This window comes from Pan paniscus, chromosome 18 (genome assembly GCF_029289425.2).
Source record: "Pan paniscus chromosome 18, NHGRI_mPanPan1-v2.0_pri, whole genome shotgun sequence".
Lineage (NCBI taxonomy): Eukaryota > Metazoa > Chordata > Mammalia > Primates > Hominidae > Pan > Pan paniscus.
Genome location: NC_073267.2, coordinates 65,700,431 through 65,727,961, shown reverse-complemented (window position 1 = coordinate 65,727,961; position 27,531 = coordinate 65,700,431). Strand labels below are relative to the sequence as shown.

General features: G+C 46.3%; 1 protein-coding gene and 1 long non-coding RNA gene across 3 annotated transcripts in view; both read right to left on the bottom strand.

Annotated features, from left to right (window-relative positions):
- The window catches only part of GNAO1 (G protein subunit alpha o1), a 169,707-nt gene that overhangs the window by 111,248 nt on the left and 30,928 nt on the right, over positions 1-27,531 (bottom strand). The gene's annotated exons all lie outside the window — the stretch shown is intronic.
- The window catches only part of LOC130540906 (uncharacterized), a 53,590-nt gene continuing 28,985 nt past the window's right edge, over positions 2,927-27,531 (bottom strand). The window contains exons 2-3 of the long non-coding RNA XR_008954939.2: positions 14,436-14,807; positions 2,927-12,664 (exon numbers count right to left, since the gene is read on the bottom strand). This is a non-coding gene — a long non-coding RNA (uncharacterized LOC130540906). The remainder of the gene's footprint in view (positions 12,665-14,435; positions 14,808-27,531) is intronic.

The following is a 27,531-nucleotide window of genomic DNA, read 5'->3' as shown; positions in this document are numbered from 1 at the left end:
TCATTTCCCTTGATTTAGGTGGTGAAACCATAATGCCTGGAGCTGCTGCAGGGAGGAGCCAGCTGGTGTGCTGAGGCAGGCACAACGAATAGAGAGAAAAGACTTGGGTCCCTGATAGCTTCACTGGGCAACCGTGGGCCTGCTTAATTTCCAGACTTCTTGATATATGTGTTCATAATTTCCTGTATGGTTTAAGCCCTTCTGAATTGGGTTTTCTGTTACTTGCAGCCAGTGGCTCCTTGACACAAAAGCTCTGTTTCAGCTCCTCTCCCCCTTGGTGCTTTCCCTGATCATGCCAGTTGTCCACAGAACAGCCTCCTCCCCAGCACTCCTCTCCCCTCCCCAGTGCATATGCCTGGATTGTCTGTCAATGCCAGGAAAGTGCAATGGTTTTCATTCTAGGAGTGGGTTCTGCGGCACTGTGTTGAGATGGTGAGGCCATGCTGGGGCTCTGAAGGAAACGGTGTCGTAGCAGCACCTGCCATGAACTTCGGAGGAGCCATATGCAGCTTCGAGAATCCAAACAAAACTCCTGACTTCACTGCCCAAACTTGTTCCCCCCCATTCCATGTATCTCAGAGACCATCACCTCCATTTTATCAGTTACTCAGGCCAAAAACCTTGGATTCAACCTTGACTCCTCTCTTTCTCTCACACCTACATTCAATATGAAAGGAAATCTGTTGGCTTTACTTTCAAAACACATCCAGGACCTGATTGCTCTGCTACCTCCCTAAATCACTACCACCATAGTTTCTTGTGGACAGTCCCATGTCTCTGAATTTGTGGGACCTAGTAGAGCACCTTATATAGGCCACCAGAGCCTCTCTCCTGAGAAACTTCAGCAGCCCCTTAATGATCTCCCTGCATCTATTCCTGTCTCTGGGCTGTTCTCCACAGTGAGATCAACACTTCCCATGGGCTCCCATCACACCCGGAATAAAAGTCCAAGTCCTTCTGCAGCCTCTAAAGTAGCCCAGTCCTCCGGCTCCCTCTCTTGACTTCATATTTCCCCACCCTATCCCTCCCGCCATAGAGGCTTCTGTTTCTTAAAAACCACTCCCACCTCAGGGCCTTTGCACTTGCTGTTTCTTCTGCCTAGAACACTCTTCCCTCACCTCCACATTTCCTTCAGAGGCTGCTTAAATGTTATCTTGGAGAGAATGTCCCTGACCACTCTCATAAAACAATGGCCCCCTCTAAGTCCCTCCCTGTTTATTTTTCTTCATAGCCCATCTGCCCCTGACATATTATTTTTCTGTTTGGTGTCTGTCTTTCCATCCTGGAAGCTGAGGACCTGTCTCACCCACAGCTGTTATCGTGGACCAGAACAGCTCTAGGCACAGGGCAAGCATTTAGTGTATACTTGTGTAATGAACAAACTCTTTTTGTATCTCCCGCCATTCTCAGTACATGGCTTTGGACACAGTAGGTGTTCACAAAGTTTGCCTGTTAGATTTGATGTTTATAACGGGAAAACATCAGAAGTTTGATCTCATTTCTGGCAGAAATGAAAGCTTCTTTCATACACATGGACAAAGACTGGAAGGTAGCACTGGAAAACAGAAATGAGAGTTAAGAGTAGTGAAAGTTTTTGCATATTAATTTCTCTAAATGTTAAGACAGCACAATTAAAAGGTATAAATATGTTTTACTGTTAAAAATTGTTTCAAAGAATTGTGCATGCTTTTCTTAGTGTTGTCTAAAGAAAATCAGTTTGGGTTTTCTTAAAGGAACTAACAGTTGAGACTGGGCCAACAGAATCTCCCTCAAAATTCCCTGTCCCCAAAGAGATCTACAGAGAGACATCATGCCTTTATGAACAACCTTCTGAGAGCTGTAATCCTCAACCAATGTGTGTGAGAATGCACATTCAGTATCATAATTGTTTTGCCTTTATATGATACCTAGTTGGCAATTCCAAATATCCTAATGTAGTGATTATTTATCAAGAAGTGATAGAGGTTAAACAACTTTCTGCCCCAGGAAGCACTGAGTCCAACCCTCTATCTTAGGCAGGATGTTTGCAAATATTCGTTCATCCAGCTATTATTTATTAAGCATCAACCACATTCCTGCTCCAAGAAGCCCTTCTCCCTCGGGAGACAAGTGCTTATTTTTATAGGATTTCAGGGAAGGAGATGTGAGGTGAGCTTTAGGGGAGGACTGTTCAATCCATTCTAATCCAATTATTTGTTGAGGACCTATTATGTATGCACAAGATGCTCTACTAGGCCCTACAAATTCAAAGACATGTGGCTGTCCACAAGACACTTATAATCCAGTATGTGAGATTAGAAATGAAAAAAAAAAAAAACCTCACCCTAATAAAAGGTAGCAAAATGTCAGATACACTGCAAGAGAAAAGCAAAACCACCTATGTTTTAAAGGGGCTCAGAGAAGGAGGAAGTACAGCTGAGTGGAGAAATTGGGTACAGCTTTGGGAAAACCATGACATTTTGCGGCCTAGAAGGAAAGGTGGGTGTGACAGGCAGAGACATGGGACATGTGGGTGGGGTTATTCCAGGTAAAGGAAACTGTGTGCCCCAAGACAGGGAGATAGCAGGGTACAGGACACAGGCTAGCACAGTTCTGTTCTGCCTGGATGGCCGGCGCCAGCCCATGTGCTCTGCTGACGGGCCATGCTGACCTGGGTAGCTGGTGACAGCAATGGAGGGGAGCTGAGGCGGGCAAAGATGGCCCCAGCAGTCAGGTGGACAGTGGATTAGACTGTGGGGAGAAGAGGAAAAAAGGGTCACTTAAGGAAGCTGTTTCTCTGGCAGAGGGCCACATAGATAGGGGACTTAACTTGGTAAAGTGGGCATTTTATTTATTCTTAATACCTTCTATTGATGTCATATAATCTTTTGCATGTACAAGGCATTACATAATGAAGAGCCCTACTTGATTAATTCATTTAGTCAACAAACACAAATTAAACATTCGCTCTTTAAAAAACCTTTTGGAGGAGAATGACACCCAGGGAGGGGAGAGGAGAGGCATTCTGGGAAAGGGCTGTCAGAGAGGAAGAGGGACAGGAGGAGGGAAGTGACAGCAGCAGACTAGCAATGATCACTGGAGTGGGAGGGCACATGACGGGGAACACGGACACACAGAGAACAAGCTCCACAGCAGGGCGCTGTGGGGACAGCGGTGCCGTGAGCTTTTCCTTATGGGAAACCCTAGGCAGAGGACAAAGACCTCTGGTTCGTGGACACACTGGGTCCTCGTGCTTCTCAGGCTGCAGCTGCGAAGTTTACTTCAGCTGCCTTTAGCCAGGAGACACTGAACTTGATCGTCCAGCATCCAGAAGTACCCTCCAGGACTGGGCGATGGTGGGGCCAGGGTGCCTGCAACAGGATCCGTGTTTCTGTGAACGGGACTCTGATGTTCCAGATTGTGACCTGGGCATGTTACCAAGAACAGACATTCCCAGGAAAAGGCTTTCTCACTGATGCCCTTTGTGATTACAGCTGGGAGGCTGAAGTAGGGGTTTTCCACAACATGACCTTTGAAGAAAGGTTAACGACTGCTTCAGGAGGGCCTGAGCCTTGCATATCCGCCCTAAGCAGTCTGGGTGCTTGGGCTGTCCCTGACCTCACCTCCAAGAGCACACTGTGGAGTCAGCCACTGATGGGAAACATCAGCCAGGCAGACAGGCATGTGCCCTGAGGCAGCAGCACAGGCAGCAGGTAGGCTGTGAGGAAAGAGGGCTGACCCAGGGAGTTGGGAGGCCTGACTTCTGTCTCTGATTCACCCAGGGGCCCTGCAGAGATCTCAGCTGGGAGGAAGCAGGGCAGTAATTATGGGTGTGGGCTCTGGAAACATTAAGATCCGAGTTTGAATCCTGGTGCCCCTTACCCCCCTACACACCCAATCTGAATTATAAACCTCCCATTAGTCTCTCCTAAAAGGCCTGCATTTTCCTTTCCCAACACTTTTCACAATTTTTATAAGTCTACCCTCCAGACTTGGTACTGTGTCTCAATTGCTATGTTTTTTGTTCTCCATGGGCCATGTTTTGACAGAGAAAGTACACCATATCAGTTTCCCAATCTTATTGATTCTATAGGGGCCAGCTCAAATGCCACCTCCTCCAGAAAACTTCCCTTGGGCTTCTTGTACCCAAGAATTGCTCTCTTTCTATTCAAGTGCCCTAGCCCTCTGTCTGGCCTAAGCATTCTCTGCCTTTGCTGAGGGTGGCTGGTGCTCGTATCTACAAAAATGCTTACCTTCATAGATACAACCATCAGCTCCTTCTGGGACAGGAACACATCCACATCAGCTTCTTTCATACCCCCAAATACTTAGGGCAATGCCTGTTCTGTTTGTGGGTTAATGAATGAGTCAGTGGACAAGATTTTCTAACTGCCTGAGGGCATACCACCCTTTAACTGGCCAGTGTTGTGAACTCTTCTACAAAAGACCTGAGCGTTACCCCAGCCAAGCTGAATCAAATGGAACGTCAGGGCTGTGATTCCAAGCCAAATCCATACAAACTGAATTTAGCAGTTGCACAGAGCCGAAGCAGGGGTCACCCGATTTCTAAGAATGGATAAATTGCCCTGATCATCAGCTCAGCCGCAACAGCCTAGCAGAGGCCACATGTCCCTGGAACAACAAGGGTAGATGAGGCATCTTTAACAGAGTTTTTTTTTTTTTTATCTATAAAATAAATAAATGTTGTCCAGGGCTTTCTCCTGGCTCAGCTATCCTAAGACTCTAGTGTAGGCTGATTCTAAAGGCATGATTTTGCCCAATGGAAAATGTTTTAGTGAAACTTTCTTTGAAAATTAGTGCCAGAGAAAATGCACTGGATAGACCCGAGGGGCCATCAGTAGCCCACACCCTGACTATTCCCAATCTGGTTTATTTTCAGAGCTCCCCAGGCATGACTGGAGAAGGTGCTATTCAGTGGGAAACAGGCCTTTGCCTTCTGCCTGTAGGAAGAGCAGAAGCGGTGGTGGACTCTGAGCACCGGGAGCCCTGTCCATGCTCATGACAGCACGTGCATTTGCCCAGCTTGGCTGTACTGGCCAGCCCACACTCCGCACATCCACCTTAGCTTGGGCCTGCCACAGGGAACCCTGGGTGTGGTGGAAAAAATAGCTGGGACCCTAGAGACTAGAGGAAAGCCAGGGAGTCCAAGGGAGGGCAAGTCCCAGGGGGTCAAATGACCTTAGAGAATCGCAGCGGAAGCCCCTAGACCTGAGGGTGGCCTTCCCCAGCAAGTGGTCCCAGAACAAGCAATGAGGGATCCAGTTTCTTATTCTTGTCAAGCAGAGTCAGATATGTGACTGCTAATCGAAGCTTCTCATCAGCTGGAGGTAACCAGGGTTACTACCCTGGTGGGACGTAATTTCAGCCAAGAGCAAAGATGCTCTATGGTCTCCAGGCCTGAATGCAAATATAATGTTAGGTTTTTTTTTTTTTTTTATGCTAAGTGTTATCCATAGACCAGCATTACAACTTTCATGAACCCCAGGATGGGGCCCTTTTATCCAGTCTAAGACTTGGTTTAAAAGAGGAAGAAACTGAGGCCCAGGAATTCTGTGCCTTAACTGAAGTCTCAGAGCGAATTAGTAGGTGGTCATCCTGACAGTTTCTCAACCTCTTTCCCATTTATGTGCCTACACTCAAGTAGATTACAGCTCCCCATGGGCAGGAACCCTTTGCTTTGCCTGTAGTATAGCATGGCGAGTGGCCAAGAGTGGGGTCTGGGATCACACTGTGATTCTGCCTCCGCTGTACCAGCTGTGTGACCACAGACAGAACACAAACTCTAAACTCTGTGCCTCATTTTCCTTATGCACTAGAAGGAGATATTAATAGTGCCCTGGGCAACTCTGCCTCAGTTTCCTCAGCTGCAAAATGGTGACATTTGTATAACAGGGCCTACCTCATTGGGTGACCGCAAATGAGTTAATACACGTAAAATGCTTAAGAACTGTGCCTGGAGCTCAATAAATGTTTTCAACAGCTTCATTGAGATATAATTCACACATCATACAATTTGCCTAGAGTATACAATTTAGTTTGTTTTGGTATAGTCACAGATATGTACAACCATCACTATAGTCAATTCTGGAACATATATCTGCTAAAAAAAAAAATAACCCTGTAGCCTCTAGCTGTCACCCCCTACCCTCCTGGGCTCCCTCCAATTCCTTGGCAACCAGTAATCTACTTTTTTTCTCCATCCATTTCCCTGATGGCCAATAACGTCAAGCATCTTTTCATGTGCTATTGGTCATTTGTATATTGTCTTTGGAGGTGTGTGTATTCAGATCCTTTGCCCATTTTTAAGTTAGGTTGTTTTTTTATTATTGAGTTGTAAGAGTTCTTTATATATTTTGGGTACAAATCCCCGATCAGACATATGAGTTGCAAATATTTTTTCCCACTCTGTGGGTTGTCTTTGTACTTTACTGACAATATCCTCTAAAGCAGCAGTCCCCAACCTTTTTGGAACCAGGGGCCAATTTCATGGGAGACAATTTTCCATGGACTGGGGTTGCGGGGGATGGAGTGGTTTCAGGATGACTCAAGTACATTACATTTATTGTGTACTTTATTTCTATTATTATTACATTGCTATATATAATGAAATAATTATATAACTCACCATAATGTAGAATCAGTGGGAGCCCTGAGCTTGTTTTCCTGCAACTAGATGGTCCCGTCTAGGGGTGATGGGAGACAGTGACAGATCATCAGGCATTAGATTCTTATAAGAAGCATGCAACCTAGATCCCTTGCATGCACAGTTCACAACAGCATTCCCATTCCTATAAGAATCTAATGCTCCTTCTGATCTAACAGGAGGCAGAGCTGAGGCAGTAATGTGAGCGATAGGGAGCGGCTGTAAATACAGATGAAGCTTTGCTCACTCACCTGCTACTCACTTCCTGCTGTATGGCCTGGTGGGTTCCCACCAGTCTGTGGCCCAGGGATTGGGGACCACTGCTCTAAAGCATACAATTTTTAAATTTTGATAAAGTCTAATTTATCTATTGTTTTTCTTTTGTTGCTTATGATGTTTTATTTAAGAATGCTTTGCCAAAGTCATGAAGATTTACCCCTATGTTTTACAGTTTTTGTTCTTTTGTTTAAGTCTTTGATCCATTTTGAATTAATTTTTGTATATGGTGTGAGATAAGGATCCCCAAATTTATTCTTTTCCCTGTGGCTATCCAGTTGTCCCAATATCATTTGTTGAAAACACTATTCTTTCCTCACTGAATGATCTTGACATCCTTGTCAAAGATCAGTTGGTCATAGATGTATACGTTTATTCCTGGACTCTCAATTCTACTCCATTGATCTAGATGCCTATTCTTTTGCTAGTACCATGTTGTATTGATTATCATTGCTTTGTAGCAAGTTTTGAAATTGGGAGGTGTGAGTCCTACCTTATTCTTCTCTTTCAGGATTGTTTTGGCTATTCTGAATCTCTTGAAATTCCATTTGAATTTTAGAATCAGCTTGTCAATTTCTACAAAGAAGGCACCTGGGATTTTGATAGGGATTATGTTCAATCTATAAATGATTTGGGGGTGAATATTCAATAAACGTTAACATTTTTTTCATCTTCTTCCTTCTTCTCCTCCCCTTATTACTACCACTACCACTGTTACCTTTCAGCATTATGAGAAGTAAATGACTCAGGTGAAGTGCCAGAATGCAGTGAGAGTCCAATGCATGTTTGCTATTAGCATTTCTGCTATCACTGCTGTGCCCCAGAGACTGTCCTGGGCTGACAGGAGAGTGGGATGAATGAATGACACAGCATCCCCTAACTGGCAGTGACCACCCTGGGATTTTGCCCTTTTCCAGGTACAGGGCTTCTGAGGCCAGGGCTTTTCATCTTCCCAGTGTAGCTTCCCATTGCAGCTCAGGCCAGTTTCTGCCAGCAAGCCGCACAGCTTCTGCTCATGCCCAGCTCCCACAGGCTTGTAACTGGGACCTCCTCGTGAGTGGTATAAACATACACTCAATCAAAATACCTTCTCAAATGCCTTGTCACGAAGGGACACTGGACTGCAGGATAAGGAAAGCAGCAGGTCTGGTTCAGCATTTCTCAAACTTGAGTCACTCAATTACCCTCATGATTTTTGGCCATAGCCTATACCATTATGCTTCATTTGCTTGGTAGTTTAATTCTATACACTGGAAACAAATATTATTATTATTTGTTATTATTTAAAAAGGAAATTTTACATTGTTGCCTTAAATGGTATCACCTGCTTTAAATAGGAGATAACCATGGAAACAAATACAACGCAAACAAACCTATAACAGACGCTTTGTTTCAAAAGATTGGCAAGCTTTAGAGGGATATTAAGCTGTTCTAGTGCCCAATGGACTCTCCTCAACTCGATGGGAAGCACTGGAAGAGAACTAAAAGGGGCTCACTTCCCCTCCTCAGTGACTGAGTGGCATGCTGTGTGCAGTCAGTGCTGCATCGCTAGTGCTGCACATGAGCCTGAGGACAGGGCTTGAGAAGTGATGCTTTACTCCCCAGCACTGCTACTCATTCACGCTGGCCTTCCCTGGATAGCAGTGGGACTCACAACACAGGCTCCCAGCATCACTGTGGCCCTCAAAGTGCTCTGAATTGGTTGGGAAAAGTTCCATGGGAGCAGCGTCAGAGCGCTGTAAGGCCTGTGGCAAAGAACTGCATGCTCCCCTTGGGCTGCAGTGGCAGGACTGCTTGGTTCTCGAGGTCCCACTCCAAAAAAGCAGGAAGTAGAGCCTGGGCCACCAGGTACACAGAGAGTACAGAGCCCTAGAGAGAGCTGGACGGTGCTGATGCCACCTCCTGGAAGGAGCACTCTTCCCTGTGGAAGCATCCTGGCCTTGACTGTCATTCCCTTGGCTTCTACCTGCCTTCTCCTTCTCCATAGGGGTGGGCTTCCTGAGCTGAGGCAAATCAAACCATATCCCACAGAGTCTCATCCTGTTCTAGTTTTATAAGCATCCTTTTCCTCGTGACTGTGCACGAGGATAAACACCCCAGCCTGCTCTATAGCTCACAAGCTTGTCACCCTCAGTGCCCAGCTATGAGGCACCCTGAGCCTGGAGAGGGAGGGGAAATCTAAGACCAACCAATTAAAACCAAATCAGACCATGGAGTTCCTCTTCAGGTCCTGTGTAGGCATTACATGGAGGACTTGGCAAAGATTGAGAGAAATGGGAAAAATTCGATTCTGATATGAGGCTCAGATAAAAGTTCAAGACAAGAGAAGAAATGCTGTCAAACTGACATGCTCAAATGTATACACATATGGGACCCACCACTCAATAAAAGCATTAAACAGCACCATGGTTCAAAAACCAAGCAGTTCTAGGAAAGTGGTTGAAAACTGCTATCACCCTGGGATGTGAAGTTCCTGGTGTTCATACTGCCTCCCCAGCCAGACACCAGAGGCAAGGCACCAGCACGGGTGCCCAATAACAGTCTGCTAAGCTGAATTTGGATGTGAGGAGGCAGAAAAAATCCTTCCATGACCATACAGACAAGCACATTCCAGGGAATGGTGTCTGCACGAGCCTGCCTCTAACCATTCCTGAGCCCTCCACACACTGAGCTGAGACCAATGAGAGGACACTTCCCTAGAGGCTGCTGAGGTGGCTTTCAGACACACCTGAGGAAGAGATCCCATCTCCATTGTAAGATTACACTGGGGCTGGCTGTGTCCCCGCCCTAAATCCAGGGTGTGTTATGTGAAGCCTCCTGCTTCTTCATTTTCCAGACCACCTACCCAATCAACTCCTGTGGCCCCAGAAAACAACTGCAAGTTGTTCTTCTGACTCAAAAGCCTGACCTATGAACATCTTTGTGGAGACAGGACTCCCTTTTGAAGGGCTCAAGGATAGTTGCTGAGACCTGCACCCCCTACCCCAAGGCAATGCTATAGCCTCTGCCCAGCAACCAGGCCTAAGAGAAGCCATGTGCTGTCTCTATCTTTAGTGAATAACTGGCAGTCCTATTCATCCAGCTTGGGAAAGACAACCATAGCTGAGGCTCCAGTGATAACAATGACATTTACAAGGATCTAGCGTGTGGATTATGTGAAGTGGTTGCCACATTTGTCAATCTGCTCTGAATACAGAAATTCTTAAATTTTCCTCAGAATAATAAACATTAAATGATTATTTCTACAATTCATCACTGCAATAATTCTTCATTAGAACCTGAAGAACGTGATGCCTCAGCACCTACAGATGTAGGCTCCAAAAGGGTACAGACATTCTTATGGGGTGGTGCCTTGTCAGTCCCTGTGGGCTCAGCGGCTGGGAACAGGGCCTGTCCAGTATGTCCCTAGAACCCTCTCTGTCCTTGGAAGGTTTTTTCCAACTGCAGAAAGTCTAGGCTGAGGAGGCAGACAGTGACCCAAGTGGCCTTTTATTAAAGCACCTAATTATTAAAGGGAGTTTTATTAAAACATAAGTCTTTTTTCTCTTTTGAGACCACCTATTTGGGGCTTGTGAGTAGCATCAATGCAACTTTGCATGGTTTTCATGGTGCCAAGCTTGTGGGCATTTTACAGAGCTAGGCTCTACCTTGGCAATGAATTGGCTGATGAACTGGGCACTCATAATCACAGCTAAAGCAGGAAGGGTCTCAGGCAGAGTGTCTGTGATGGGCTAGTGCAAAACTTACATCAGTGCTCAAGACGTGAGTCTGTGATGTGACACTGAAGTGTATTTTCTATTGTCTCCATCTCTGATGGCAGGGAGAAGGACACAAAAGGAAAAATCTTCCAGAGATTTACAGAGATGTCTGCAGGGCATAAAGTGATATGCAATCATATATGTAGATACGGGAAAATGTTCAGAGTGTACAGTGAGAGTAAAGAGGGCCAATAAAATTATGTGTTCTGTTTGATACTAGCTTTTGTTTAAAAACACATACACATGCATTGAAAGAAGTCTAGAAACATATATACCCAAACGCAAATTATGATTCGCTCTGAGTAATGGAAATACAGGCTATATTTATTTTCTTCCATTTTAAAGTCTGTATATCCTACATTATCTATGAGAAATAAGCATTAATTGTGTAACAAAATTATTACTTTAAAAAATGCGTGTGTGGGAAGCACATGCTATGCCAATGGGCCTGAGTCTACTGCTGTCTGCTGTGTACCCTGCAGCATGGAAAGAGATCAGGAGTGGAGGCAGACTTGAGGGGGAACAATTGCTCCCCTGAGCCTGTTTTCCAAAAGAAGTATCTTTCCAACAAATGTTCTTGCAGCAGTGGGATGGCCACCACTATGCTGACATTATTAACATGAAAAAAGAAAGTCAACAGGATGGGGAGGAAGACTCTGTGACTGTGGTGCTGTGGTCATGTGCTTGTCCCCCACTCTCCAATCTGGTCTCAGCCCCAAGGTGTTAGAACCCGCTGTACCTCTGGCCACATGCACAGGCAAGACTGGACTGCAATCAAGGATAGCTGTGTGTCTCCAGCCTTTAGGAAAGGATGGAGTTTTCTGGATTAAGAGAGAAGAGAAGGAGTAGCCAACCTTGCTCCAATGCCAGGCCTTGTTGGTACCTCAGAGGCTGTCAGACTGGGGGAAGCCTGATCCTCTTGGTCCCACATTTTGAAAACCTCCACTTGTGGCCAGATATCAGGAGGATGCAGCAGGCCTGCTGAAAAAAAGTCGTCCCACAAATGTGTGTGGGGCGGCGGCGGGGGGGATCTGTGATGGGACCCATGATGGAGACCCTCTGTCACGAGCCTCAGCCCAAGCACCTCCTTTCACTCTCGCTTTCTCAGAATATTGTAAAATGTATGAAATAATGCTGCTGGCCCAAAGCTTTGAGAAAGATGGAGAACAAAGTTTATATCATAGCTAGTTACGGATCCCACAGATGAGACTGTACAAGTGGTACCCCAGGAACCTAGACACTAACTTGGGTCTTTTATCCGTTGCCAGCTGGCCTTGCAACGTGCAGCTGCTAAACAAACAAAAAAGAATTCACATTTTCATTTAGACGACTTTGTGCTTCATAATGTGTCCATTTTTTTTTTTTTCTGGAGCCAGAGTGTTTGTTATTTCTTTGCAATTTCAGAAGTTATGAAATGATTCATGGTTTTGTTGGAGCTGAAGTCAAGCAAAACCATTCATAATTGTGAACAATCTCTGTTATTGTTAGAGGGAAAACTCCAAGGCATCTGTGCTTCCCAAAAACACATTGGGGGAGAATTCCAGTTTGGAAATGGACCGGCTGTGTTTTTCCCCTAGAGTTAAATTTATACAGAATGATTTCCAGGGAGATGGCTGTGTTCTTCTGGTTGCAGCAGTGGGGTAGCCACCAGAACTCATGGTTTCTCCTCTCTCCTTCCTCTCCTTTTTCTTTCAGATACAGGCATCCTGTGGCATTGCTCTGCACAGCCGTAGTTACTCATTAAATGTCTGTCTCCCCTACAAGAGGAGGGGTTCATGAAGGTAAGATCACATCTATCTTACTCAGCTCCAATATTCAGCTCCATGTCAGGTACACAGATGATGCTTAACAAATATCTGTTTAACGAATGACTGTATAAACCCCACCAGCTAATGTCATTACTCTTTAGTCTTTTGATTCTTCATATTCTTGATACCATATTAATTTGCACTGGTTGATAGCATGTACAATTATAAGAGAGACTTACCTGAAAACAAAAGAATAAAATACTGATAGTAAATATTTTTGAGTACTCATTTTGTGCTAAGCAATGTGCTAAGTACTTCATGTACAGCATTCCACTTAATCCTCACAAAAATTTTATGACCTAAGTTCTATTATAATTCTACTCTTACAGATGAGGCTACTGAGGCACAGATAAATTAAGTAAACTTATCCAGGATCACCCAGCAATAAGTGATGAAGCTAGACACAGATATCCAAATGCACAATCCTACACGTTCCTGGGACACGGCCCTTGGCTAAAGCACTTCTGACTGCCATTTTCAGAATGTATTGAGAATCTGAAAACTTTAAATGGTGGTGAGACTTTGTTTTCTCTTGGTGAATCTGCCTTTGTGTTCAAAAGTCCCTCAAAGCCATAGGTATTTGGCGATTACTGAGGATCACTGCGTTTGGAAACAAAGCGCTGGTGTAACTATAATGCCACGAGACCAATTTGCTCTGGTGAGCCATGGACTAGCTTGGAAAGGTCACTCTAGGAAAGAAGTAACATAGTAGAGTGAAAAGGGCACTGGACTGGGAGTCAGGTTTTTTTGCAGGGTGACCTAAGACTGGTACTTCATCTCTCTGATGTTGGCCAATATGAACTTGACTGGGTTGGCCTGGAACACTGAGGTCCAGACCTATCTGGAAGTCATACCTGGAAATGTCTAAAGCTCCTAAGAAAGCCACCTCCGCTTTCCCTTTCCCTCTTCTAATCTGCCTCCCAGGGTCAATTCTATGGATTCAAACTGAATGATCTCTTTCTCTCTTTCTCTGTCTCTCTCTCTCCTTCTGTATGTGTGTGCGTGCCTGTGTTTTGTGAAGGGACTAGAAAAGATACAGTTAACCCAGGCTCTCTTTTCTCCAACACATCTACTTTGAAACTCATATCTAAGGTTCAATTCTGTAATTTAAACTTCAGCCAGAATTGCCCACACCACTCACTTCTTCTCCCCACAGCAGACTAATGTGGACTTGCCAGCAAAGGTCAACCAGTTCATCATCTTTAGGAAAGATCTAGGAAGCAATAATGGGAGAACATGCCTCTTTACCTGAGAAGTGAAACCAAGAATGACTGCCTGAACTTGAGTGGAGACCTGGTACCCAGCTTCTCCAAGTCAAAATAGGCTATGACTCAAAGAATCACCATCTCAGTGAAAACGGGAGAGCCTTGATCCCCCTTTGTGAAAATTTCAAATGATAAAGGTCCAAGTCGTGTACATAAAATGCCCATCTACCAACTTCCACCACTCCATTTCCCTTCCTACTTCACACAGAGCCAAGAAATCCATGCATGTCAAATAAATAAGATAAATATCTTATCTCCTGCCAGAATCATGCATATTCATCTTAATCCAAAGGGCAAGTGGCTACCTACAAGGCTGGGCCACTCTCTTAGCTCCCAGGCAGGGCTGGGTGATCCCAGCAGAGTAAGGACACAGAGGCTGGTTGCACAGCAGGACAGTCCTGACAGATTATCCAGGGAGGCCTGGGAGGATAGGACACACTCCGCATTTCCACCCAAGTCCTATGTTAAATGAAAGCCTCCCTCTCAGCAGGCATTCCCCTAGGAGCACTGCCTTTAGGAACAATTGTCAGACTGGTTGTGCTCTCAGGGGATGTTGAGGAGAACTGACCAGGCAGGTGCCAGGAGCCAAAGGGAAATGGTAGACAGGCACAGGCTGCAGCAGCAGAGCCCCTTGCCTGGACTGCGTAGTGTCCCGCCGGCCTTCAGTTCTGCTAGCTCTACCTACCTCCTTGTAGTCCCTGCAGGATTCAACTTCTTCATCTGTTGATGGTCTGGGCTACATGCTCTGTCTAAGCTTCTGTCTTCTTTAAGATTCTAAATCTCTATCAAGTTTCTAGGTGATCTGAGTGGATTGAGCCACCTGCAATCAGAGGGAAGTCCTGCAATCTCTTTGAGGGAGTCAAATGCTAGAAGACATAACTTGTCTCAATCACCAGCCTTCAAGGGAGCATGAGCTTTATATACCATGCTGCTTCCTCCTCTTCGAACTGCACCCTGAGAGTTGTGAGTTGTGGCTAAGCATCTTTGTCTGGTCAGCGAATAGGTGTCTTTTGCAGAACTCAAGTGCCGCAGCACCTTATTTAAACTCCCCGAGGGGCTGTGGGGTAAGAAAGACATAAACAGCATTTTCACAGGCAGCTGGTGGCTGAACATTAACTAGCCAATGGGGCAAGCAAATAGCCAGTGTAGCTCCCGATGGCCACACACTGCCCACCCCCAAAGTGAAACAGATTCTCTGGCTCAGGCAGATGACCAGGGGGACAGAGGTAGACTGTTTTCCTCAATTTTTAAGGCTAGAATGTTTTCTCTTGGAGGATCTTTGAGTTGGAAAGGGCCCCCTGCATGCCCAATGTGGTCACTGGAATAGGAGTTGGGGGGGAACCAGAGGGGAAGGGGCTGGTCCCATTCTGAACCACACTCCCTCAAAAACTCCTGTACCCTCGGAGAAGACTCCCTGGATTTGAGAAGCAAACCACCCAGGGACAGGGGAAAATGGAAGCTGCAGAACTGGGAAGCTGGGTCAGCTGTGAAACAGTTCATGGGTTCATGCAGACTTTCAGTGAGCTCTCCTTAAACTGGCTATTAGAGCCTCATGGGCAAGGCTGAGGAACTGCAGGCCTGGCTGAATCACAGCTAAACCCTCTTTCCATCTGCACTTCCCTAAAGACAGTATTCAGCTGCAGGCCCCGAGCATGTCTGTCAATCCCCTCTTTGGAGATCAGTCTGAACTTCCCCACCCCACCAACCATGAGTACCCTCAGCCTAAGGGCATTCTGGCCAGAGGGCCAAGGCCATGAGGCTGGCTGGCTGCACAAGTGTTTGCTTAGGCCTTTGGCATTCCCTAGGCTGGTGGCTACTGGGTTTTCCCACCAGAGAGGTTGAGACAGGTAGACTCTCCTTGGGGTGTCACCTCCTGCCTCCAGCCAGACCAGGAGGGTTGGGCATCTAGGGCCAACTCACAGTCCTTAAAAATAGCTAATGCTGGCTTCTTTAGGAATATAAACAAAGTGGGTGTGGGTGTTTGGGTGAACACACTGCCAAGGAAAGAAGTGAATCAACCTCCCAGCTTAGGAGCCTCAGGCAGAGATGAGGTTACTGAAGGCAGAGAGGCTGGGGGCAAATCAATACCATGCTTCCCAGCAGAGCGGGGTCAGCACAGCATCTGGGCTGTTTATTTTGGTCCAGTGCCTTGGTTATATTCCCTCAAGAGAAGGTAAAATCAACATCAGCAGGCCAAGGGTTCACATGTCATTATGTGGTGCCAACCCACAGACAAGGGGGTGTGGAGCCTTTGGGGAACAAGAGTGTCAAGGTGGCCAAGGGGCCCTCAGCCTGCCTCAGACAGCTAGAAGCACTTCCCCTTCAAAAGCAGCTCCATGGGCAGCATCTTCGCTGGGAGGCTCCAAGGGTAAATGGTGGCAACTCTCTGGCTGGGCAGACACAGACCTGCCTGTAGTAACCAGGAATAGAAATCCACAAGCTTGGATTCTTGAGGCCTGAAACATTCAGATGACACTGCCACCTTCCAGGAAATCACCTCACGCTCTGCTTCTGAGTTCCACACCATGACTTGCATCCTTTTGGGCGCTGGCTTCTCATTCATACACAGAGAGGGCACAGCAGAGGAAGCAAAAGCCTTGGCCTATAGCAAGCAGCTCACTTTTAATCTGGTGCCTTCTCTGCTGGAATCTGACTCTCAGAAACGTGTATTGCTCTCCATACATAGAAGACCTTCCATTCATTTTTTCATTCACTTATTCATCCAACCAAACTTTACTAAGCACCTACTATGTGCTAATCCCTGTTCTAGACACTGGGGCATGCAAATAGTGAACAAAACAAAGTCACTGCCTACTCAGAGCTCTCATTCTATGACAATAGCAGTAACAGGTAAGTATCGGCTTTGTATCGGACCCCATTCTAAATGTTAAACACAGATCTCATATAATCCTCAAAACAACTTTAGCCAGGTACTATGAGCACTCCATTTTACAGATGAGAAAACAGACACAGCTAGATTAAGTAATGATGCCTGGTGATGGCAGGATTCAAATCCATTTAGTGCAATGATACTCCACCTCCCAAGCTACAGGAGTGTCATAGATGCATTTTCCTTATGGTGAAGTCCTTCTGGCCTGTCTTGAAAGCCATTTGAGTAAGGGGCATATTTTATTGTACTCACAAAATGGAAATGGCCTATAGGCTCTTAGAGCAATAAAAATAGAATCACAAGGATATAAAGAAGAAGAGATGTCTTCGTGAAGCTGTCTTTTGTCTTTCTGGTTATAAGAAGTAAAAAGTTAGTTGGAGGGCGCTTCACCCCAACCCCTTTTGAGGAGGCCTATTGTATGTCATGTTTTTTTTCCAACGTATTTTATACTGAAATAACAAAAAGCCATAACTGTATAAAATGAAAAGTAAGTGCTGAGTACTCCCTTGTGTGAGTGGTCTGTTGGGTCTGTGGTTGGAGGAAGACCAGCTCTGTGAGAGGCCAATAGTTTTTCATGCAAAAAGAGTTCTGAGGTCAAACAAGTGTGGGAAACTGAATTACACAAAAAGAGCTGTTGGATTTTTCTTAATTATAGAACTTCTCAGAGCCTTTAATATGCTAAAGTCCATTGTGTCTCTCCAAGAGTTTTTGTAGCAGGCAGCATTTTCTACACTTGCTTGACCTTACAACTCTTCTGAGGGGAGGTATAGAACACAAGTTTAAAGCTCACAGAACCAGAATTCCAAAGGATATGAACCTGGGAAATGCCTGACTCATTAGAGCCACTCTCTCTAGACAGAAACACTATTCGTCTTACTGGGCGCATTTCTGAAGATCCATGAACTTCTCAGAGCTACGAGGCTCAAGAGGGTCAATTATGTTACAGCAAGCATTAGGAAGCCCTTGCTAAGCTTTTGTGGAATTTTTTTTTTTTTTTTTTTTGTAGGAGAGGCTGCAGGAGGGAGGATGCATCAAAAGATGAGCAATAGTAAAGGAAACTTTTTTTTTTTAAAGCAGACATCCGTCAACGCCTTGCTGTGTTTCCTTAGGTAGGTCCTTTACCCTCTCTAGGCATCAGTCCCACTTGCCCATCTGCAATAAATGGGAATGGACCAGATGGTCTGGGCCCCCCTCCTCCAGCCCCCACATTCTCTTTCTCTCTCTGATCTGCCAACCAGATGGGAAAAGCACTGACAGGTGGCCACAGGGACGACATCGTCACAGAGGTGCACCTTCTCCTGGGACCAGGCTCCATCTTGCCAAGGGCCCTATCCTGCCAGGTGGAGAGAATATTGAGCGTCAGAGGAGTAGAGGGCCCTTGGGAAATACAGGTTGGACTGCCAGGGAATCAAAAACCCCTGACTTCAGGTGCCAGTGCCTAGTACCAAGCCTGGTGATTTTTCAAGGAATCACAGATGAGCTCCTTGAAGCAGCTCTTTTCAAACACAGTCTGCATTCAGATTTATTTAAGTGGTTCACAAAAGGGTGCTCATTCTCTTCCTTGACCGCGTCCCTCCCACTTTCCCAGTTCTCTTAGTCCCTCCCAGTTGTTCCCCAAGTTCCACTCTCTCTCTAATCCCCGCTCACAGAGAACATGCCAGGTACTCTTCTAGGTGCTAGGGACAAAACAGACCCGGACCTGGCTCTCAGGGAACATATATTCTAGAAAAGGAAAAGAAAAAATGAACACACAAATACAGGAAAGGTGGTAATAAATGAAGAATTAAGTAGAGCGTGGAGACGGCAAGTGATGGGGACTGCTATTTAAGACAGGGTGTCAAGGAAGGCCTCTTGGAAGAGGTGACATATGGGCAGAGACCTGAATGGAGTTCTTTTCTTGGGTAAGGGTGAGTCTGCTCTGAGCCTACCCCACGGTGGATTTCAGAGGGCTGGGAGGTGAGTTGCCAGTCAAGGTCTGGGCCTGGCCATGGAGTAGGCTGGGCTGAGTCTGAGCATGGACCAACAGAGTCTTTCACATAAAGCATAAGCCACACTGCCCAGGTAATGGTGTCATCCTGTTTTGGGACTTGTACATCCTCATTCTCCTCATCTCTTCCTGTCTTTGGGTCCTGGCTATATGACATACCCACAGGGTGGGGATTAACCAGATAAGAAACGCTGAACAAAGCCTCAGCTGTCTCCTGACAGGGACAGACACCCAGGGCACCAACTCCACAGACCCGGGCTGAGAGGTTGCAGACTGACAGAGCACAATGGGGCACAGCCTCCCTTTCTGTCTCTGGGCCTCAGTTCCCCATCTGAGAAATGCAAGGGCTGGATGGTCTCTATAAGCCTTTCCAGTTTTAAACCACACATGACTCTGGACATGCCTGAACTCAGTTTCCAGGAGGAGGAAAGCAAAGACACAAAGAATGAAGAAACCTTATCGCGAGTCAACGGAAATCCTGGAGCCTGGACCCCTACATTAGAGAAGATGCTCAGAAACCCAGTCACTGAAACATGAACCAGAAAAGGGGCCCTTAGCTATGTGACATCAAAGTCTTGTGGGCTGAGTCTCAGTGGTCCGTTTCACATGCCACACCAGAACACAGGTTTATATACAACAAACCATAAAGGCTATTCCAATAGCTTCAGGGATATTTCATACTCTCTGTCTCTCCCCACCCACGCTCTGATTATGGATGAAGGGCAGAGCTATAAAATCTGCTGGAGAGGTAAACCCCTTATCAGGGGACCAGGCAAGGCACTGTTTGCTGAAGGCCCATTCACCCAGATGAAGCCCTCATCCAGGCCTGAAACAACAGATGGCTGGGGCTTGGAGGTGAATGTCCCGCTTCCTCTGGACAAGCTGTGTTTGCACAGGGGGCGAGTGGCACAAGATCCCACTGAGGGGCATGGAAGAGGCCAGGCCCCACAGCAGCCTCCACTGTGGTCATTGCACACCAGGCTGGGCAGCTCGTAGGTGCACAGAATTCACGCCAGGAGCATGCCACTCCCGCAGTACATGCAGAGCAGCAGCTTTCATTGACATTTTTTTTTTAAAGTTATGGAACATAAGTGACCAAATGATCAAAAGCATCATTTTTCCTGTAAAACAAACAGGAGGAGTTTGTTTCGCCATATGAAGGATAATACAGAAATTCACATGGATTTTTAAAATAAAAAGCCAGATGTTAAAAAAACACAACTCTGGCTTGAGGTGGACTGCTACAGGCGATGCCCTTCGACTCTCCTGGGCACACACTCACCATCTTCTTCCACAAAAGCTACTTGGTGGAAAAGCTCGAGAAGTTCTAGGAGTGTAACAAGCTAGGATTTCGTTCATTCCACAGACACTCACTGGGTACCTGCATTCTGTTAGTCATGGTTTTAGGTACTTTGGAATTAGATACACTTGAGTTTCTGGGCCTCAAGGTTTTGCATTTTTGTTTTGTTTTTTAATCTGTGAAATGGAGACAATGAAACTTAATCTCAATGGGTTATTGTGAAGATTAAATTCTATCTATTTATTCATCCATCCATCCATCCATCCATTCATCCATCCATCCATCCACCCACCCATCCATGAACAGTGCCTGGTTGTCAGCAGAGATCCAATTATTTATAGCTCCTGGTCCCCAGTACTTGTTTTCACATGGGTAAAAACAACAATGGGGGCAGGGCACAGTGGCTCACGCCTGTAATCCCAGCACTTTGGGAGGCCGAGGAGGGTGGATCACTTGAAGTCAGGAGTTTGAGACCAGCCTGGCCAACATGGTGAAACCCTGTCTTTACTAAAAATACAAAAAAAATTAGTCAGGCGAGGTGGTGTGTGCCTATAATCACAGCTACTCAGGAGGCTGAGGCAGGAGAATTACTTGAACCTGGGAGGTGGAGGTCGCAGTGAGCTGAGATTATGCCACTGCACTCCAGCCTGGGTGACAGAGTAAGTGAGACTCCATCTCAAAACAAACAAACAAACAAAAAAACAAAAACAGCAATGGTGTCGGCTATACAAAGCAGATATTCCTCAAAATGATTCTACCTCTAGCCTCCAAATCCTCCTTTCAAGCATTAAAGTCTTTTTCATTTCTCCTCCATTACAAAAGTTTACTAAGTAGCATTGGGTTATATAAAACAAAAGTTAATTCATTCAATCAACAAATATATACTGAGCTCCTACTATGTACCACGCACACAGCAGAGAACAAAAGATAATCCTTGCTCTCATGGAGCATACACGAGTAAAGATAACTAACAAACATGTATAACAACAAACCTATGAATAAACTTTTATCTATATATACACGTCAGTAGCACTACGCACTTTTAAGAAATATGAAGCAGGGTAAGTGAAGGGGCGGTAACAGTGGGATGCTAATTTACATAGGGTGGTCTTAAAGTGACATTCATGCAGACCTGACAGAAGTGGGGCAGTGTGGCCAGGAGATGTGCCCGCAGCATGCTGCAAGTGAGTTAGCAGAACTGGGGCTTGGAGCCAAGTTTTCTGAACATGAAGCTCTTCCCATTGCCCTGGTGGGAAGCAGAGATGCAATTACTTACAGCTCCTGGTCCCGGCTCAGGGCCGGCAAGCTCAAGGTGTGAGTCAGGATCCATAGGGGCACGGAAGAAAACATCACATTTCTAGTTATGATAACTTCCAGTTAACTATTCTATTTTTCTATTTTTCTTTATGTATTTTAATATACATAATCTAAATAAATAAATATATATGTGTATATATATACACACACACACTCACATATATACACACACACACTCACATATATACACATACATATGCATATACACAGGGTTACCAGCTCAAACATCTTTTACTAAAGAGGTACATACATGGAAATGCCAGGAGAACCCTGCCACTCTCTGGGTATGTCTCGGCCTATTCCAGTCTGGCCTGGTGGTGGCCCTGGCTAAGCCTGGGGAAGCCTTCCTCTGGTTGCACTTGGAACACATAACTGTGCAGACGGAGGCAGATGGATGCAGGCTGGCCTCCCTTTTCGGCTCTGCAAAGTGCCATCAGCCCTGGCATCATGCTCAGGGCTATCTGGTCATGCCAACCGTGGGGTGAGAGCTTCCTGTCAATCCTGCTATGCCTCTTCAGGTAACCAAGCCCAGCACTGCCCAGGCAGGGAATGGAGGCTTCTCGGTCCAAGGGAGCCAGGCAGACACAGCCATTTACGCAGTTGTGTGCTCCTCTCAGACTACCTGATGGCAGCTTCCACTCAGCTCCAGCCACGCCTAGTGACACTGAAGAACACCATTAAATTGAACGTATCACCAGCAAGAAGGCCAAAAGGCAGAAAAACCATGCCTCCAAGCCTCATTATGTTAGCAAAATAACAACAATAATACCAGGGAAAATAATACCAATAAAGCCAGGGAAAGAGGTGGGATTGCTTTAGTATGTATAGAATCAGAAAGACCATAATTCTTTTTTTTTTTTTTTTTTTTTTTTTTGAGACAGGGTCTTCCTCTGTCACTCAGGCTAGAGCATAATGGCACTGTCATGGCTCACTGTAGCCTTGACCTCCTGGGCTTAAGTGATCGTCTTGCCTTGGCATCCCAAAGTGCTGGGATTACAGGCATGAGCCACTGTGCCTGGCCAAAGACCACAGCTCTTACCGTTGAAGCACAGTGATGTCTTAGGTAGCTGGCAGTGGTCAGGAAGGGAGCAGCAGAGAGTGCAAATCAAACGCACCCCAGGCCCCAGTGACTGGCTCAGGCCTGGAGACAGGGTGGGAACCAGGTGCTTACCCCTTGAGGTGCAAGGATGAAGCCAAGAGCCTGCCTGCAGAGGCCACTACACCTGGGCTCCTCTAGAGCACGGGACACTGGATGCCTCCTGAGCCAAGCAAGTGTCACGTGTGTCAAATGGGCAGGTGGTGAGACAGCAGGGAATGGAGGAGGCCAGGAGCAGTGGCGGGGGCGCGCAGACTTGCCTAAAACAATTACATTTCTCTCTTTCTTCTTCTACTTGTTTTCTTTAAAAAACAAAAACAAAAAAACTGCATGGGCCAATAAAACAAAATGAAACAAACAGTTTCCCTTCCCCACCTTCCTCTTTTTCCCTACCCGCCACACCCCTTAAAAAACAAAACCACACAACACATCAAAGGGCAGAGTCTGGTCTCTGAGCAACCATTCTGTGATTACTTCTCCGGTATAAAGGCTGTTCAAAACTTCCTAAAGATCCCCTTTTAAATCCCAAAAATGTAGCATCAAGCTAAGAGTGGGATGCTTTCTGGAGGGCAGTGTGGGCAATGATTCGGCCCTTGGGGCAGGGTCAGACCCAAGTTCAAATCCAGCTCTGTCATTTACTGATTGTACAACCTTGGTTAAGTTTCTTGGTCCCTTGCATCCTCGGTTTATTGTTCTGTGAATGGAGAAGAAACCACCAAACACATAGTTATTGAAAGGACTGACACTTAAATGACATAAAGGATGCAAGTGCCCAAAACTTATAAAATAGATATCTAATGTGCATTTAAAAATTAACATGGCCAGAGCAAAACCATTTTTTCCTGCCACTGCCCCAGGCTCTTTCTTTCCACCTCTAGTCTTTCCTACCTCAGTAGACGGCATCCCCATCTACCCAGGTGCTCAGAGCAAAGCCATGGAATGCTCTTCAGTCCTTCTTGCTTCTATCTTCCACGGCCTGACCCAGTGGTGTGCTGGAGTGAGTTGTGCTGGCTCACGAGAGCTAACGTTGCATCACTCACTGGCCAGATGGGTAGCTTGAAACCAGCTGTGGTGGGAATATTACACCACAGAAACTGGCAAGCTCTACCAACAAGGGCCTCCCTCCCACCCTTGGCTGGTTTACCAGCACACCACTATCCTAATCATAAGTAGGCCCTATTGACTCTAACTCCAAAATACTGCCTGATTCTAATAATTTCTCACTGTCTACTGCCACAACCTTGGTCCCAGTTACCACCATCTTTCACCCAACTGAAAGGCTATGATGCCCCCTCCTTGGTCTCCCTGCTCCCTCTCTTGCCCCTCCACAGCCCGTCCTCCACACAGCAGCCACAGCAAACTCAAAGTAGAAGTCAGATCATCTCTCTCCTAATTAACTCCTTCCAATGGCTTCCCCGCACACTCAGGCTCACCACTGGCTCTGTCTTTGTACTGTCTTTGTACTCCTGTTCCTTCTGCTTGGAAAGCTTTTTCCCCACACCTTTCCATGGCTGCCCCATTCTCATCATTTGCATCCTGGCTGAGATTTCATTCCTTCAGGAAGCTCTCCCTGCCTACTTTAGCTAAAGGAGCTCCTCAACTATCCTCTACCACATTCTTCATGGCACTCAGTGCTGGCAACGATCTCATTTAGTTAACTTTGTGTGTTTCTCCGTCTTCATGAAACTAGAATGGCAGCTCCCTGAATGAGGTATGTCCCCAGTGACTACAACAGAGCACACAGAAGACACTCAATAAATGCTTACTGTCTTACTAATGGATGGGGCTATCATTTTTATACCCCTGTTTTACTGATTCCCTATCCACCAGAATGAACTCCACCCTCCCATTAGAAGGCAGAGAAGATGGCTCCAGCCCCATCAGATCTCAACAGAGTGCACACACACAGATGTTGACTTGGCAACTGAACTAAGCTCATATTTAACTAGCTAGAGCCCAAACAATTTCTGCTAGTTCCCTCTGGGTGATCAGGGAGAGTCACCACCTCCCAACCTCCATTTTCTCTTCTGTAAAACTGGGCAAATCACACCTGCAGTAAACCATGGCAAGCAATGCACAAAAGTGCCAAGCCTGGAGCTGGTATGTAGTAGGAACACGCATTAGCTCCCCTTTCCAGGCACCACCCATATATTCCATTCCTCTACTCAGTTACCTGGTAACCCTGATATCATGACACTTGGCATTTCTTGCCTAGGAAAACCAATCCAGATTTTGCTCAATCCTCCTCAAACAAACAGACAACGAAGCCCTGATTCCAATGAGACAGCATAAATGCCACATCCTGCTCTACAGAGATATAATGGCTTTTCCTGTGGCTGCCTTGTGTCAGGGGCAGCCTAGCACAGCAAAGTTACTGGTTAGCACCCTGTCCTACCTTAGCTGGCTCCCATGGAGATGGGGGACACTACCAGCTGTCCAGAAAGATTTCACTGGCTGCCAAGTTGTGTTCAGCCTCAGTGGAGCCAGAAGCCCTTGGAATGACAGCACAGCTCTGTCCCTGAGGCTGATGTGAAAGTTTTTGAACCATTCTCTAAAGGGCACCTGAAACGAGGATTGTTTGAGACCTTATAAGTGTCCAGATGGGCTACAGATGAAATTAGTCCCAAGGAGCCAAATGCCCTAAATACCACAAAGCCGTAAGTGTAAATGGGCAGACTAAAACCCAAGTCCTGGGCCGGGCACGGTGGCTCGTGCCTGTAATCCCAACACTTTGGTGGATCACTTGAGGTCAGGAGTTCGAGACTAGCCTGGCTAACATGGTGAAACCCCATCTCTACTAAAAATACAAAAAATTAGCCAGACATGGTGATGCACGCTGTAGTCACAGCTACTTGGGAGGCTGACAGAGGCACAAGAATTGCTTGAACCTGGGAGGCAAAGCTGCAGTGAGCTGAGATCACAACATTGCACTCCAGCCTGGGTGATAGAGTGAGACTCTGCCTCAAAATAAATAAATAAAAATAAAACCCCAGTCCCCCATCTATGCCATGCAGCCTTAGGTCAGAGCAGAAGGTATTAACATGGGCATGAGTGGGCCATGGGCATCTATCTGGCTGCTATCCTACTGGGTAGCAGCCTCAGGAGGTCTAGAGAAGCCTGAGAACAAGCTTCAGATAGGCTTCTCCAAAGGCCACTGCAGGAAGAAAGGCAGGACTCTCACCTCTCACTCTTCTACTGAGCTCCTCTGCCTGACGCTGTACCAGGGGCCAGGCCAGAATCAATACTTCTATCCCACTGGACCAGCTTCTGGCTTGGCTTAGACCACAGGATCTAGAGACCTCCAGGGAAATGAACACGGCCTGGTCCAGAGGAAGACGTACTGGCCAGACAGGCACTGGCCACATCCTGGGGCTCTGCACTGCCCATCTTCTGAGGCAGGCCCCCCTTCCCCACTGAGCCTCAGATTCCCAGGTATAAGATGAAAGGCTTGAACTTGACCTCTTCTGAGAGTCCCTTCATCTCTGACCTTCTCTAACAGCACTCAGACAAGTCATTTACTCTTTCTGGTTCCCCTCATTCATTCAACATCCATTTACTGAACATCTTTTGTGGGCCAGCCCTGTGGGGGATGAAAGAGATGAATACAGTGCAGTTTGTCCTTTCTCGCAAGGAGTTTAAATCTTGTTCTTCAGGTGAGTTACTCAAAGTCTTAAATCTCAGTGTCCTCAACCGTAAAACAGGTTTGATAACAACCCTCACAGCTAACACCAACTAAGTATTTACCAACATTCCAGGTGCTATGAGGGGTTCCACATCCCATCCTCATAACCCAAAGGTGGGTACCATCATCTTTCCCACTTAAACCAAGAAGTCAAGCAAATTTCCCTAGGTCACTGTGATGAGCAGAATAATGCCCCCTCTCCCAACAAAGAGGTCCACATCCTAATCCCTGGAACTTTACAGGGTCAAAGGGACTTTGCAGATGCCATTAAGGTTATGAGATGTGGAGATTATCCTGGATTATCCGGGTAGGTCCAATCTAATCACATGAGTCCTTAAAAGCAGAGAAGCTTTCCTGGCTGGATCAGAGAAAGAGAGAGAGATATAACAATGGAGGAAGAGTCAGATGTGCCTGAGAAAAACTCAACTTGCCACTGCTGGCTTTTAAGATAGAGGAAAGCAGGGGCCTCTGCCAAGATATGTGGCAGCCACCTCTAGAACCTGGGAACAGCCCTCGGTTTCCAGCCAGGATGAAAAGGGGGCTCTTATAACGGCAGGCACTGAATTCTGCCAAAATCTCCGAGAGCAAGGAATGGATTCTCCCCCCTAGAAGCCCCAGAAGGGAACACAGCCTGCTGACACCTTGATTTTAGGCTGGTGAACTTGAATGGGGCTTCTAACCAATAGAATTGTAAAATAATACATCTTATTGTTTTAAACCACAAAATCTGTGGCCAATTGAAACAGCCACAATAAGAAACCCAGTTATACACCCAGAAGGTGTTGGAGCTGGGTGCTGGGGCTCTAGCACCAGGGTCTCTGTATATAACACAGATACTCAACCACGCTGCAAAGCTCATCTCGCAGGGTGCACAGGTGATATCAGGCACCATGCCTGGGACATGGCACTCAAAACATGCTAGCTATCATTATCACCTCATCGCCAGTCTTCACCATCTAGCAGCAAAGCCGTGTCACATTGCTCTTCCACGTGTCAAGGGAAAGGACTGGACGAAATGCTCTCCGAGGATCTGTCGCTCCTGGGTTTTTCCTCGGCTCACTCCATTTCTGCATTTCCTTTCTCACACACACCTACGATGGAGGCTCAAGTTACCAGGCTCCAGGGCGAGCCTCAAGCCTGGAGTAGGGCTGTCAGAATTTCCTCCACCTAGTGAGCATGCTTGAGGGGTTACAATCTCATAGAAGGACAAGCTTGTATGCTTTTGTTCTGAAGAGGCCACTGACACAAGCAATCACAAGACTCCAAGGTCTGGGGAGTGGGGAGGCATTCTAATCTAGGTTATCACATCATGTTGGTTGCAGAGGGGCAAACCCAGGGACCATCCAGTTATTATAAGGACACCTTTAGATGGACAGCCCACTACCTCCTAGTGTTCTACAATTTGTGGGGAGCAGGGTGGTTCTCTACCAATCTCATGGGTCTGTTGCAGAAATAATGAAAAAGGACTGCAAAGCACTTTGCAAATCAAGGAGGCTGCCTCACTTGCCC